We start from the raw sequence: 16,187 nt of genomic DNA, 5'->3' as shown, positions 1-16,187 counted from the left end.
TGGGTTCTTGTCCTTTCCCCCATCCTCTTGAAGCAGGGATTGGTCTTTTTTCATATATATTCCAGGATATGTCTTTACAATTTAACATGGGCATTTTCATCTTAACTCATTCTCTTCATTTACCTGTCTTATATATCTCAAGGTGCCAATGAGACAGCAGAATATGACTATTTTCCTTGCTATTTAAAATTACTCTAACATAATCTCCTGAATGAGTAACTTCACTGAATATGGAGTTATTATTCTTGTCCTTTTAAATATTGAGAAATATTAAAAGCTGCTAATTCCTACCAATGTGCTAAAAATTGAGGATGATCAGACTGTCAGTGAACCAGGTCATTCAGCTTTCGTTACTCATAGCAATAAAACCTGATCATTGCCTTCCTCCAGTCCTAACAGGCACTTTCCACTTTAATGGTAGAGAACGGAGGAACTTTATTTTTTTGTAGCACGAGTTTCACAAGATTGAATCAGTTAATATGTGATGATATATTATTATTGAATATCAGCACTTCATTAATGGCAGAATGCAAATACTTTCCAAGCAATTTTGAAAACATAGGTCTCTGCACTCACAAACTGCATACATTCCCAGCTGCATACCTTCCCTCCTTTAAATCAGCAAGATGTGCTACCCAATGTGCAAATCATTAAAAGTAGTATTAAAAGAGCAGACAAGTAGTATCACAGGCAGTAGATAGTTATGGTATATATGTGACTTGTCAAAGTAACAGGATCCAAATTTTTGAGATACATTTATCCACCGAATTCACCTGTGGAGGGGAAAAAACAAAACCCAAAGATTCTCAATTTGAGGTCTGCATCCTTATGCACCTAAATCTTTAAAAGCTGGTTCAGACATTTCCTTATCCATAGGCACATAAAGTCCCTGCATAGTTAAGCCTACATCAACAGGGCTGATGCATTCAGATTTCCTTTGTAGTGTGTACACAGAGGTACCTAACTCCGGATGCTCAATGCGCATACTTCAACAACTTTCACCCATGCTCTTAATCTTTCCTGTTCAGCTCTGTCTAAAACACAGAACTACCTGAAGCAAAAGCAAAAAGGAAGTCTATGCTTGACTGCTGCTGAAGACATTCTCCTAGGAGACCAGGATCTAGTCCTATTTTAGTGAATGCATGCAAAGAAGCAGCTTCAAGATGAGGGATCAAATAGTTACTGCTGGCAGACACCTTCTTACTCTCACAGGCACAGGAGATAAAAAAGGATCCAGGGAAGAAAGTGTTTAAGTCTGGATCCTTCCCTCTCTAGCTGTTAGCTAGGCTATAAATTGAATGTAAAGTATGAGTCAGGAAAAGACTACTTGCATCTTCTGTCCCTCCGCAGACAATTACAAAAGACTGGCTGAAGTAAGAAAATTAAGACAATGGTCTCTGAATGCATGCATCTCACAGAAAGCCCTAACACTTAGCAGACTCCTGGCATTGTCACTCCAAATCTAAACTGTTGACTAAAGCTTTATGGCTCTATTCCTCTGCGATTTTTGGCAAGCTGTCTAGAAATTTTATTGTAGAGTAGAGAATTAAACCTTGACATGCAACATTCTGGCCTTGCCAGTTAACTATGCCTGTCTGCATATTAAACAGTTACATGCTACTGAAATGCAACTCACTCTTACCTCCCATTCCCAGCAAAGAGAGCAAACACCAACTCAGTATGGTAAAAATGATAAGGTTGGTGCCTAAGCTTGGCTTATAGCTCATACGCAGGTCTATGACAGTACTAAATTAGAGTAAACCTATTTAAACTGTATTTGCTTCAGTGATAGTAACCCCGACATGTCCTAATCCTTGACTGACTTGTGCCGAGTGAGGTATGAGGATGCTCACAGTCCAGGTTCCCTGGGACTGCAGGTGGTTCTGCAGCAATTTAACTACATGGAGAGCCAATGATTTCCAGTTAAAAAACTATTTCCACCTTGTCCTTTGAAAAAAGCAAAATACCTATGCATTACTAAAACTTAAAAAACTTTTAATTAGGTTTTCATATACTTCTTATTTGAGAGCTTGCTTTTCAGATATTTACAGATGTTGCACTAACACCTCACCTGACTTCTAAAAGTAAACTTAACATTGGAGTGGGAGAGTCACCCTTCATCCATGTCCCACTCCCCCAATCCTGAGAAAAGACTAAAAAGAGTTTGCATAAGTGGTTTCAAAAGGAAAGTCCAAAGGTGTGCAAGTGCTGATCTGGGCTTCCAGCACTGTGCTTCCAGTAACTGAACTTCTGTAGGAGTTTGGCTGCTTGGGCAGCCTGCAACTGCCCTGAGGGCTGGGGCACGTTTAGACCCTGTCAACACTACCCCCATGCATACATCCTCCTCCTCACTTATCCTCTGAGACGATAGGTTGGGACATTACCACACACACATTTAGCCATACTAACTCTTTACCTCCCATGATCCCCTTCCACCAGTTGAATTCCCAGGTTTAAACATCCAGCACTCATGCATTGGACTAATCTTACTGTCACTATGCTAAGAGAATTGAAACAGGTATTGGGCTGTTTCCAGATACCTAAAAAAATACTAATCAGATAATTGGACTGAACTGGTATTATAACCCTAATCATTTTGCACAGCTACATGACGGTAGAAAGCAAAACACTTGTTCATTCTTTCTCCAGGAGCCCTCTAATCATTCAAGAAAACGGAGGGGAAAAAAAATGCACTTACAAAAAAACTGAAAGAGCTTTGCCCCACTGCACCATGGAGAGATGTAACCTATCAAATCAGGCACCAGTCTAGGCCGTGGGAGACTTTGCTTCAATTTCCAGCTGCGTTAGGACTCTAATACACAACCTTGAGTAAATAGTGCCTGTGCACTGGCTTTCTCTACCTTGAAAGGGATTTTGGTTGTTCTGTTTTATCCTGTAAAGCACTAAGTTCTACAGACACAAGAGGTAAGTATTATTATGTTTCACAACTTTATCTCGACTATCTGAAAATGTATTCTTCCATGCCAGTGGCACTGCTATGTGGTTTTTTATCATGTACTTTTCCATCATCCAACAACAGATGTACTTTCTGGATAGTCTTCAAGATTGTTTTACAGAACACTTGAGACTATTTTGTTTTAATTTTATTTCTTTTGTTGCTTATTTTCTTTAAGCATTTTATCCTCAGGGATCTGGCTAAGCTATGACCATTAAAAAATTATACAGCAATATGTAGTTTCTGTTTTCCATTTAAGCTAACTTTTGTACAAATAAATCTCAAAGGATTGTATATACCTTCTCCACTTTTCTGATTCTCTCCCCATGAATGCTGCTTTCTGTCTGGGCAATGTCCCTTCCCTTTGTAGAACAATTATTAAAGCCAAATGTTGCTTGAAATATGGATTATATTTGCCTTGCTCCTAGAATTAAGAGCACAGTGATTTCCTTACCTTCCTGTTTGTCCAAATTCTGTCATCAGGTTTACATAAACAAGTCAGGCAGTCTTTCTTGAGACCAAGGAGATGATGACAGGAAGAAAGCAGACCAGAATGAAAGTTGCAGAAAATATGACCTATTCCAAAAAAACAGTGAATTTCTCTAGTCTGCATTCCAGAGAGGCCCAGACCGCTAAAATAAACTTACTCTATCAAAAGCATGGTTAATCCAGGTCATGACCTTGTTTTCTGATCCCACCCTCTGTCCTTTACTGTTATTAAAGCCACAGCATTTCAGAAATCACATATTTTTACATTTTAAATTTGACTCAGACTTTAGAAGGCTATGGAAAAGTTGAAGCCAATCACAACTTGCAAATAAAAAGTCTGTCATCAGCTGCAGCAAAAGGAAACAAAAGGATTGCAAAATTGCTTCAAAATAGCGTCTTAAAAATCACTACAGCAGAGACCTTCAAAACCGTGCTGGAGTTTCAACTATGCATCTCCCATTACATTTTTATAGGGGCTGTATATCTACGTTGCCTAAGTTGCTCTGAAAAACCTCAGTCTGCATGCCTAATGCCAATAACGTAACACTTTGAATTTATTGCTTAATTTAGACTTACTCTGCCCACTAAAAAATTCTCAAATTCTAAAAATCTGGAGTAGCTTCAAATATCAATCTTTACAAAGAAATAAAATCCTATTTCAGAAACAATTCTTTCTTTTCCTTGAGGGTTAAGCATAGACCCAGAAAGAGGGTTAAAATCTGATGTACTCTGACATATTGAGTCTACAAGCAGATTTTATTCAGTTGGAAGCAAGCTAAGAGTCAGCCTAGCAATATTTAGGTAAGCCCAAGAAGCAACACTGGCAAGAAAACAAAGAAATCTAACCTGTTCCTATTAATCACAATTATTTCTGACACACAGACTTAACCTAAAAAAATTTGAGAAGCTCTAAAGATATAATTATCTACAATTCTGCCTTCATAAAACTGGCATTTTACAGAACGTGGATCTATTAAGAAAAAAAAAAAATATTACGTCCTCCCAAACCCCCAAGGTTTACATGTACAAATGGAGGTCAATTGGTTCCTTCTCTGAACGTCAGTCCTAGTACTGAATTAAAAATAATTTCAGCTAAATTGCATTTCGAAGGGTAACTTTCAGGTAACAGATACCCTCTCCTTTACTTTTCTTATTCTGCCTGAGGATTTAAATGGCCACAAAAGCTAGCCAAAATAAAAAAAAAAGGTCAACCTTTCCAGTAAGGCCAAAACAAGGTTTTTCTCCCCACAGTCAGTCCCTTAGCAACTGATCAAGAACTTTTATGAGTATTTCATGAATCAGCTAGTTGTTTCTCCCAGCCCTGCACAAACAAGATTCCCATGAACCATCATCAGAGGATCATCACTTTGCAGGACTGATAAAAAAATACCTGCACCTCCCAAAACAAATAGCAAAACACACCACCCCCAATACAAATAGCAAGACACACCACCTAACAAAACCAACTAGTTAGATCTTGGCAGAACATTGCTCACAGAGGTAAGGATACAAACGGGCACCACAACATGTTACTATGACATTCTGCACCAAGCCCCTAATTCACTTAAACAGGTATGTCTTTTGGAAGGCTTATGTATTTTAACCACAGCTGCAGCAATTATTTATTAGCATGTATATCTCATACAATAATGAGTAAAAGCTTTAAGGTCAAGCAGGATACCTATTAATAATTTAACTCCTAGAATGCTGGTGGGTTCTAATCCTGGTGTTCAAAAGAGTGCATATTTTCTATAGGAGATCGTGTGCAAAATTAATTTTCAGGACCTATGCACTGGTGTAAGCCCTCCTTGCTATCTTACAAAAAGACAGAATTAGGACAAAACTTACAGAAGTTACAAAATTAGTTAACTGTTATGATTTAAGTAACTACTTCCTTAAATAATTGATAACTGGTACTACCAATAATGCAGGAAAGAGGATTTTCACTGTAATCTCAAAGATATAATTAGATTGCACCAACATACTCCAGACTAAAATCTCCACAGAATATAATAGGAAAGAATACACATGCACGCTTCTTTTCTGATAGGTTGAATTGGTGACTCATACATACAAAGAGCTCTTAAATCTTCACATCAAGAACAAGCTTCCATAACTATGAAAGCAGAGAATGTGGATACAAGACTTCTCTCATTCAAAACATTCGAAAGGGAGTTCATCGGAAAAAAAGTGCCCGTGAGTGGCAGTCCAGCAGTGGCTCCCTGCTACTATTTGTAACAAACTCTTTAATACATTCACACTTTTCTTCACCTTCAGGACTACACACGCTTTTTCCCTGAAGCCATATCTACATAGAAGAGAACTCAAAGCTTCACTTATTGCATTCCCCAGTCCACATTTCCATCTGCTGGTTCCCCAAATCCAAAGTGAGTCCTGCCAAAGAACTGGCCAGAACATGAGCTAATAAGCCTGTTGAGTTTATTGCCTAGGATCCACCACTGAAACTAGCTGTCAGAAGCAAAGAAGAAATAGCAACCTGTGAGAAGGCAGTGAAACAGTGGCAAAAGCCTAGGGCTGGGTGAGCGAAGTGAGGAAGCAGTTTTAGGGGGAGAATTGTACACTAGGAGAAGGATTTGGCATGTTGAAATAAAAGTCTCTCAAAAATTACAGAGAGACTCTGTATTAATTCCTTCCAATTAATTCTAACAGGCTCTGCCTCACCTCATTTGTTCTATGTAAGAACTCAGCATTTTGTAAATTTATAGCAAAAATTATATTATCTGACACTTTTAGGTGTTCGCTGCACCATTCTTAATTCTGCATAATGTAGGCCTGCCTTCTGTGTACATACAGACAATAGCATCAGAATTAAACATGACATGTCAAACACTATTTAAAACATACATATAAAATTTCTCTTCTTTCTTCCCCATTCACCTTCCTTTTTCTTGTCAGCCATCTTCTTCTGCTTCTTGTCCCTTTTCGGAAGCCTTCACCTCCTGTTTCCCTTCCCTAGCTTTTGTCAGCCTTTTCTCTTCCCTCCCTCTCCCAAGTCTTTTATTCACTCTTACTCTCTTTTGCCTTTCAAATTTGCTTTTGGCTAAAGTGTTCTCAGCACTATTTGAATAAATACAAGCTGAATGGATACCACAGGCACTAGCTATTTCTATTGTGCTGCAGTAAACAAGACTTCGCTTTTTCGTTGCTGCTGCCTGCAACAATGTATTGTACTCAGATTATACCCGCTTCATATATATATTGTTTCAGTTAAGAGAAAGCAATTTCATATTGATTGCAGAAGCTTCAAATGAATTTTTGAGGAAAAAAATAAGAATAATCTAACAGGGTAGAGAATAAAAAAATAAGATGGTCTGGCCTCATAACAGTACACACTGCATGTACACATGAAGTAGAAGATTATAATTTTAATAGCTCAGACATACAAAGAATGGGGGAAAAGATTGTTATTCCACATATGCTAAAGGCTAAATTTCCTAATGAATTCAGCTCCCATTTCATCAGTTAAATTAAGGAACAGTCCTAACATCCTGATACAAACCACCTTTTCCCCCAAGCCTCTCTTCTCTCAGTCTTCCCCTTCCTCCTCGACTGGCCTCCGGACCCTAGAGCAAGGAGGAGGAGGAGAAAGCACAGGAGAGGGACAAGCACAGCAGTGTTGCTGTTGGTCTATCCGGAGGGGCAGGAGCTTCATTGAAATGGCTTGTTCTTGGCACAGATAAAGTTAGGATAATCCATATCTTAAATTATGAAAGCAATATTTAACATTATTAACAAAATGTCCTGTTACATGTGTGTTTGGGAGAACGGGGAAGGAAGCCCTTTAGCTCCAATCAATTTGTTTTCAATTATGGGAATATTAAGTCTATGAATACTGGGCTGAATCCATCCAGGGGATAACTTCTCCACTGAAATCTAACCTTATTGAAAAAAAAAAAAAGAAAAAAGATACACAGGCCTCTGCTAATACACATACAGACAAACAGTTGATGAATAGAAAGAGGTGAGAACAAAAGAGAAGAAATGCAAAGGAATTTAATTAAAGTAATTGATTTGAAAATGTAGGGTATGTTTATCATTGCAAACCGTCTTTACTTGTACCGTACAGCAGCAGCAGAATGAACTCTTCCTGTTGATGATGTTGGTTTGGCTTTAGCCCAGGTCCTGTGCTATCAAAGAATTTTATCTGTACATTTTCTTTCTTCACTATTATAAGGGTTTCTGTAAAGAAGGTTATTTTTATGTTAATGTTCTTACTCATTCCCTCTCCCTCAAAATTCCTTTGCTTTAATCTACTCTTAAGAGAATTTGGCAGAAAATTTTCCTCTCCTTATAAAGAGATAAGGAAAAGGTCCCTTCCCCTCCTAAACTACACTTAGGACTTGTTAGATACAGAGGAGGAAGTGGAGAACGATGAGAAAGGAAAATAATGAGGAAGATAAAGATAAAAGTCTGCTCATTTAAAGTTATTCCAAAAAGCATAAACCACAAGCAGATTCTAACCTGCATGGAAAATAATTATTACTTTGCTTGACTTCTGCTGGTTTGTCTCTTCCAAACACACTTATTCAAGTCATGAATACTTAAGCAAGATAGTGTTAGTTACTTCACTTCATCCAGTGTGGTCTTTCTCATGTCCATGGAGTACTTCCTAATATAGTTTCCTTTGGACTGAGTTTTAGAGGCACAGACCAAAAAAGCCAACTTGACACGCTGTCTCTTGGTGGTGATGCAAACCCAGCCTTTGTTGCTCTCTAGAATGCACTCTTTATTAAGGCAATATACTATTGATATTATTATTACTATTTATGATTTATTCTTGGCAGCATTGATAAGGCCTCCCTGCCCACTCCACAGTAAACAGCCAAACTTTCTGTCTAATTCAAAATTGAAATAAGGCTGGTCCCAGAGAACCTAATGATCCCTGTCTTACCATTTGAAGAGGGGGGGGAAAAAAAGTACACTATCTTTCTTCAGCTTTTCCCCTTTCATGGCTATATCACCCTTGCAGGTTCAAAAGAGCAGAACAGCCAGTGACACCCTTGTGAACAGACATAGAAATTGTTTCACAGAAATGCCAGCAAGAGGTGCTCAAGCACCAACGGCTCATTATCCCCTTATGGTTTGCATGCTGCTGATGCTTCTCAATTTCATGAGTGAGGGGTAAAACATCTATGGCTACTCATGATGTAATATCTTCCACAGTATAAAAAGTATCATTTAAGGAAGCACTAACTACAACTGGTTTAAGTACATAATGTAACTAATATTAACATTTGTTAATTTGAATTGGGAAATCACCTACATTTATTTCCTTTATATGCACATTTTTTTGTTAAAATATATTAGATGGCGTGGAGGTGGTTTTGAGAGGTTTGAATAGATTCACAAACAATGGTTGTGGAGACCAATAGTTTTGTTCAGACTACATAAAAGTTGCATGACCATAGTGAATTACAGCAATAAAGATTGGCAGCCTAAGAGAAATGAAATTGTAGTGTAGTGTTGAATCAGGCTCTAGTACAAAATTGTCTCCTGGGTCACCTGTTTGTTTGCCCCAGTAGAAACCTACTATGAAAGCAGCACTGATGTGCTGGTGTTGACTGGGATAGAGCTAGTTTTCTTCATAGTAGTAGCCCCATAGTGTGGGGCTGTATTTTGGATTTGTGGTGTTGATAATACAGGCATGTTTTAGCTATTGCTGAGCAGTGCTTACACAGAGTCAAGGCCTTTTCTGCTGTTCACACCACCCCACCAGCGAGGAGACTGGGGGTGCACAAGAAGCTGGGAGGGGACACAGCCAGGACAGCTGACCCCAACTGACCAAAGCGATATTCCATACCATATGACATCATGCTCAGCATATAAAGCTGGGGGAAAAAGAAGGAAGGGGGGATGGTTGGAGCGATGGCGTTTGTCTTCCCAAGTAACCATTACGTGTGATGGAGCCCTGCTTTCCTGGAGATGGCTGAACACCTGCCTGCCAATGGGAAGCGGTGAATGAATTCCTTGTTTTGCTTTGCTTGCATGCGCAGCTTTTGCTTTCCCTATTAAACTGTCATTATCTCAATCCATGAGTCTCACTTGTACCCTTCTGATTCTCTCCCACCCAGGGGAAGTGAGCTGAGTTGCCAGCTAGGGTTAAACCACGACAAACGATCACAATCCTTGCAGTAGACATCAGAAGAAAAGGAGAACAGCAGCCTTGGAAATTAAATGATTTTCACATTCCTACAGTCTGTGTAGTCACCTGTATAAAGCCAGAAACAGAGAGCACCTTTGTTGAAGCATCAAAAAATAAGTCTGTATTTACTTGCTTTAAATGGAAAATTGAATCACCAAATGTCTATAATTAAACCCTTTATTAAAAGGCAATCTAGTTCTGCAAGCATGAGGTAAGGGTTTAGAAAGTGGTTCATAAAGCCCTGTGGCAAGACCAGGACTCAGCAGACCAAAGTAGGGTGTTCCTGTTCTCTGAGAGGAGGGGCATATTCTCAGCTGGGGCGTGGTAACAAAGCACCATGGAGGTGAATGAAGTCTCTGAGGTCAGCAATACCACATCAGTGTCTACTACTTCATATCTGTCCTGACAGAGAGACTTGTTAGAAACCTGCTCAGCTGATCTGGTGCTTTTCACAAGCATTAGAGATAATCACCAGTTTTGCTTCCAGTAAATTACATTCACTATTTTTTTGCACCATTCACCAAAAATAAACAAAATAAAAAGACTGCCTGTATTTGTGACCTCTCTATCACGCAGCTAAAATTCTATTTTAGAATCATAGAATCGTTAAGGTTGGAAAAGACCCTTAAGATTATCGAGTCCAACTGTTAACCTAGCACTGCCAAGTCCACCACTAAACCATGTCCTCAAGCACCATGCCTACCCGCCTTTTAAATACCTCCAGGGATGCAGACTCAACCACTTCCCTGGGTAGCCTGGTCCAGTGCCTGACTAGCCTTTCGGTGAAGAAGTTTTTCCTAATATCCAACCTAAACCTGGCCTGGCACAGCTTGAGGCCGTTTCCTCTCATCCTATCACTTGTTACTAGGGAGAAGAGAATTTAGATTCATTTGGTGCTATTTCAAATGAAATCTCACAGGTCTTTGAACAATGATGTTAAAATTTTCCCAGGCACAACTGCAAGCACTTCACTTCATAAGCCTTGGAGTCCTATTTGCCTTTTTTGTAGTTGTACTGCAAGGGCAGCACATGATCGCCTCCAAGATTAATGCACACATATCTCTCATTGCTTCCAATGGTGAACTTCTACATGACAACAGGAATTCTTTTTTATATTGGCCCCAAAATCCATAACCTTCATATTGCAATAATGAAGTCCATCCCTCCTCTGTTTCTCCATTCCTCAGGATTAACCAGTTGTTCCAGTATGAAATCTTTGCTCTCCTGCATACTGCCAAAACCAGTTAACTTTACATCATGAACAGTTCTCACTAGCATTTTCCCTGTATGAAAAGTATTAATGAAATAGTAAGAAACACACACCTCAGGAGTGATCCTAAGGAAACTTCATCTGTAACCTTCTTCAGCTCCAAAACAACACCTTTTGCCAGTTTGTTATTAATCTCAGATTTCTGCTACTCATGTGCATCTTCTTCAATATAGATAATTTTCTGTGTGGTACTATTTCAAATTCATTACAGAAGTCCACACAGACTAAAATCTAATATTTTCCTTGCCTACAAAATCAGTGACTTAAAATTTTCATTTAATGAAAATATCAGGTTGTTTGGTGTGATCTTGTTTTAATACACATATGCAGTGATATATCCCATTTTTTTATTTGCTGGCATATTTCAGTATTGTTTCAATAAAAACTTATTATATTGACATAAATTACTGAGGCAGATTAAGAATTTGATGGGTGAACTTGAATAAAAGTAACTTCAAGTCTTTTGGCCTCCCATCTTAAACTAGGAATAACAATACAGAGTTTCTGTAAGAGGTATGGTGAAAAAAACCACCTGTAAAAACTAGGTAATGGTAACTGTATTGTTGGTTCTTCTTCATATTGCGTATTTTTCTAGCTTAAGTATTATTACTGAGTAGCACAGTCAAATTATGAATGCAGTAGTACCATTTAAGCAGAGAAACCTAAATGCTTAAACCACTAAACATTCAGCCTCAAAACTATTATTGCTGTTATTGTCTTATCACCTGGGAAGCACTTCCACAAAGCATCCTAAAAACAAAACAGTGCTCCATAATTACTACTTATGTGTGAGAAAAAGCAACAGATGGATTCAATGGAAACCAAGACAACAACCATTTTCAAACAGAGGTGACCATAAAACCTAACTTCTGTGGAGTTCTTACAGCACTGCATCAGCAAAGAATTTTGGGCATGGATGGCATGAAGGACATATTTCTGTAGATATTTGAAAGGGGGCTTATGTGACAACACTAAAATATGAGCACAGCATCCTGGAGGTGGCATCCCAATTCTTCACTGGAAAGGAAAGTTTACAGAATCAACTGGAATCTGGTCAAGCTCTCTCTGCCAGAGGCTGATGCTTTAAAAAGGAGCCTCCCAAACTAGTTTCCTCAGGCGTCTCGGCTGGCAACAGCTGTACTTCTGAACAAGCAAGAGGCATGCCTTCCCACCCCACCTCCTCCCAAATGGGAAGTTTCCCGGTCCCCAGGTCTCATAACCTCCATCTTGAGGGCTGGTTAAAGCCAGGCTTATACGGGCTTTCAAAGAACCATAGTTTTCCCCTCACCACTTTTCCCAAACTGCAGCTCAGGATAGCCTGGCACCTTGCGCTTCCAACTTTGGTCTAAACATGCAGCACTGAGCATGCACCGAGGGGTGCCCCAGAGCTGCCCTGGGACTGGACACATTCAGAAAGAGGCCTTCATTCAGCTGCAGTAACTATTTTTCCATAGAAGATTTACTCACTGCTATCTATTTTCAACATACCCTTTTCTCTCCTTTGTGAGCCCTGATGCAGCCCTTCCTGAATTGAGGCTACTCTCAGCTCGCTGATCTGCCCAATAGGTTACCTACACGTTGCCTTCACCAACCCACCAGCCTCAGGCAATTCTCTGTTTTTCTCAATTCATCCATCAAGTCTTCAGGGCCTCTATCAAGGGAGCTGTGCATCTCCCCCAGCTCTACATCCCACAGACCCACACAACTTCCAAATTCATGATCAGCTTCAGACTTGAGTTGTAGAAAACCAAGAAGCAGAGTCTTAAAAAAAGGTGTTTCCCATCTCATTATCCTGTGTGCCCTCTTCAAGTGCACAGCTGATAGGACATACCAGAAACTAAGTCAGTGCCATGAGCGTTAGAGAATGAGGATCGATGCCTCAAATGTCCAAAGGAGATGAAGGAAGCTACCCAGCATCAACACAACACGATAGCAGTATGAATGTGATGCAGAGACCCCCAGTCCACCATGCCATAGGTATGAGAGGTACTATTTTCAAGTGACTTAAAAGAGGAAGGCCAGAAACAGGAACTGCTTCTGGGACAAGAAAGAAAAAGCAATTTCATATCCCACTAGGACAAGAGTGAAAGCTGTCCAGATGAGAAAAGTAAGACAACAGCACATGGGGGGTGGGGTGGTGGTATGGAAAAGCAGAATATAACAATAAGTTGCATGGTTGTTCTGGGAATCAGGAAGAGCAAGATTTATAACACATCGGAGTGAGGAGAAAAAAAGTATAAGGAGGAAAGTTAATGGAGTTTGGTTTTTTGTTGGTTTGTTTGGTTGTTTTTTTTTTTTTAAGGACAAAATTATTCCTGCACTAAATGAAGTGTGTTGCCAGCTTCCTAGTTGCAATAGCAGTCTTGCTTCTCCCTTGCTTTGAAAGCTGCTTGCCAGTAATGTGGTGGAATTCTGTGCCCACTTCTGTGCAGTGCAAGCAAGTGCATACCTAGAGAGGGACAAAATAATTGCATCGGAATTTTACCAGGTAAGACATGTTTTTGAAGCAACCAATCTTTCTGAAAGCTTGCCTGTTTTCACTTATGACTATTAACTTCTAGGGCCCACAAACTATAAAAGCAAACTTTAGGACAATTCATATCACTATGGCAAAGTGGAAAGAAAAGTTAATCTTGTATTGTATGGAAATAATTATTGTTGCAATTTTTCTTTGCTATTAAAGGAAAGCCAGCATAACTCTAGCTAACATTTCAAAGAAAACAAATCTCAGGGAGAATACTGCCAAAACACTGTTCAATGTCATATTAGTAAATGCTTGTCAGATCTCCAAAGGTGTAATTAAAGACATGACTTTTAAATGGTTAAGGACATTTATGAACTTAGACACTGGTGAATCTTTACATTTTGCTAGAGAAAGGCCTCGAGGAGCAATTCATTTGAACCAGACACTATATGTCATTTTTTACTTTCTATTGGTAAAATTTTCATAGAGAGATCAAGACTAAGGTTTCAATGATAAGAAAATGCTAATTATATCAAACAGTATTATTACACTTCTCAAAATATTTTAAAAGATGTTTGTGAAAAGATGATAACAGCAAAGTTGTTTTTACACAGCAGGACAAGAAATGCAAACTTTTAGGAGGAGTCTTTAGACTTTAATAAGAAGGAAGAAAAAATAGCAAAATGCACCCAGAATTTTAAATATTTTTTTTTTTGTATTTTATAATGGCAATGGTTTCTAGAATTCCTGCAATTTGGCTGTACCCACAAAGGTGATTTAACTTAAAATGTAGTTATTCTTCTTCTTTATCCACAAAGAAATTCCATTAACCTTGAGCTTGCAATATCATAAGAGTAATGGTGAAATCCGCAGTTTACATTGCTCTTTGCACTTCCAAAAACATTTAGTAAAAATGTGGCTGAAAGCAATCTGCAGAAAGTGTAGGGGTAGCCAATGGAAAATAATATGACAGATCAACACAAGGATTTTAAAAAAGAGCCCATTTGTCTGCCAACATCATTGTCACAGTTACTTTTCCTTTTTAATAAATTCTAAAAAATAAAAAGAAGTACTAAACTTCAGTCAGAAGGATTCTGTACTTTAAAATTAGGCCATAAATATGATTTAATATAGGATCACCTTACCTTTTTAGTACAAATGTTTTAAACCTTATTTTATGCTCCACGTGAATTATAGATCTGCAGTTCATATCATTTGTAAATGATGTGGCCTTTAAGGAACTTGACAACAGACTGATCTAAGATCAAGGGGAAGTTCTCCAGAATGCTTTTAGGAATAAACATCAATCTGACATTATAATTTTTTAGGCATTTTGAAGTTAAGTATCAATTTTATCAGATAATTACCTACTGGAGGTCAGTGTATGTCAGTTTCAAATTATTTTCTACTACAGATATAATACAGAGAAGGTATATATGTACTGGAACACATTTTCCTGGCATAGTTATAACTAAGTAGTCCTTCAGGCTTCAGGAAGATACCACAGGTAAAACAAAGATGTTTAAGTTGCTCTCCTGAGCCAGACACGATGCATAGCACACACAAAAGCTTTAAGTCTCCTATTATAGTGCTGTCTTAGCAGGGATAAATTAGTGAAAAAAGCTTAAACTAATCACGGACAATATTCAATGCCATCTCAGAAACACTGCAGTTTTCAGCATAATTATATAAATGCCTAAATTTAGCAGAAATCACAGCATAACAGAGAAAAAGCTTGTTCAAATTTATTTCATCTTCTTTCCTTTCTATGAATTTTATCCTGGATCTTTATATTGTCCCTTATTTTAGAATCAAAGTTGATCTGTTTCACCATAAAGAGAAGGAGCTGAAATCTTACCTTAGTTTATGAATGTAAACAAAAAATAACTACAGTTACCTGAGTAGTTACTATTTCCCGCCCTTAAACTTTCCATAAACCACTTTCAGGTCTCACAGTTGCAAATTATTTTTTCCAAAGCACTACATGAAAAACAAGAACATTGCAGATAAACAAATTGAGTTCAAAGGTGTCTCTTGATCTACATCGGTGTAATCAGAGTGAGAGTCTACCCCACAACATCTGCTCATTTTTGCAATGGTAAAAGACATACATAGAAATGCTTTATTAGGTGAGATGAAGTGGAATGTTATGTCATGCAATTATTTTAGGATTTTTTTTTTTTCTTTCTTCTCAAGATTACTGAAAATTAGTGTGATCTGCAAGGGGATACAAATTCAGACTTCCCAGGATCTGGCACTGAACTCCTAAGATACAGTCTGTCAACCTCTTTCAAGACCACCTGACATTAGGTGCTATTGGCTCTGCATCCAATGGAAAGTACTAGGCAAAGTCTTAAATAGAGGTTTTTGACTTGCAAAGCAGAACAGGAGGATGGATTCTGCGCTTGTTGCGGTCTCTGTGAGTGGGTGTGTGGCTTTGGACATTGATGTCATTTCTTTGAGCGTGCTTCCCTTGTTTATCTGGCTTGAAGGCCTTCGTGGAGATTCTGTTCCTTTTAGGCTCTAAGCACTGATGGGGTGTGAAAGCACAGCTATAATCCAGGTAGTAATAAACGTACTCACTCTCTCATCACATCACACTACAAGAGCAATGCTTCAGGGAATTCAGTTGGGAACCTGGTAAGCTCCAGGAAGATCTTCCACTTGTGAACGTGCCCAAACAGAAATACCCCTCAGCTCTAGCCCCACAGGACTCATTATAAGATAAAGCGCTAAGAATTAGCGTGCAGAGACTAAAAAAAAAATTGGTTTAGAGGTTCCTCTCTATGTGATTCTTAGGTGATTTATGTTTTTCTGAGAAAGAAAAGTTCTCACTGCATAACTT

The 16,187-nt window shown here is 38.6% G+C and overlaps 1 long non-coding RNA gene across 1 annotated transcript in view; it reads right to left on the bottom strand.

Annotated features, from left to right (window-relative positions):
* LOC148055694 (uncharacterized) overlaps positions 1-16,187 on the bottom strand; it is a 63,301-nt gene that overhangs the window by 11,063 nt on the left and 36,051 nt on the right. The window lies entirely within an intron of this gene.

This window comes from Nipponia nippon, unplaced genomic scaffold (assembly GCF_047370975.1).
Source record: "Nipponia nippon isolate SJK-2023a ecotype South Korea unplaced genomic scaffold, ASM4737097v1 scaffold_2, whole genome shotgun sequence".
NCBI lineage: Eukaryota > Metazoa > Chordata > Aves > Pelecaniformes > Threskiornithidae > Nipponia > Nipponia nippon.
Note: the sequence above shows the minus strand (reverse complement) of the source record. Positions and strands in the feature narration are given on the sequence as shown.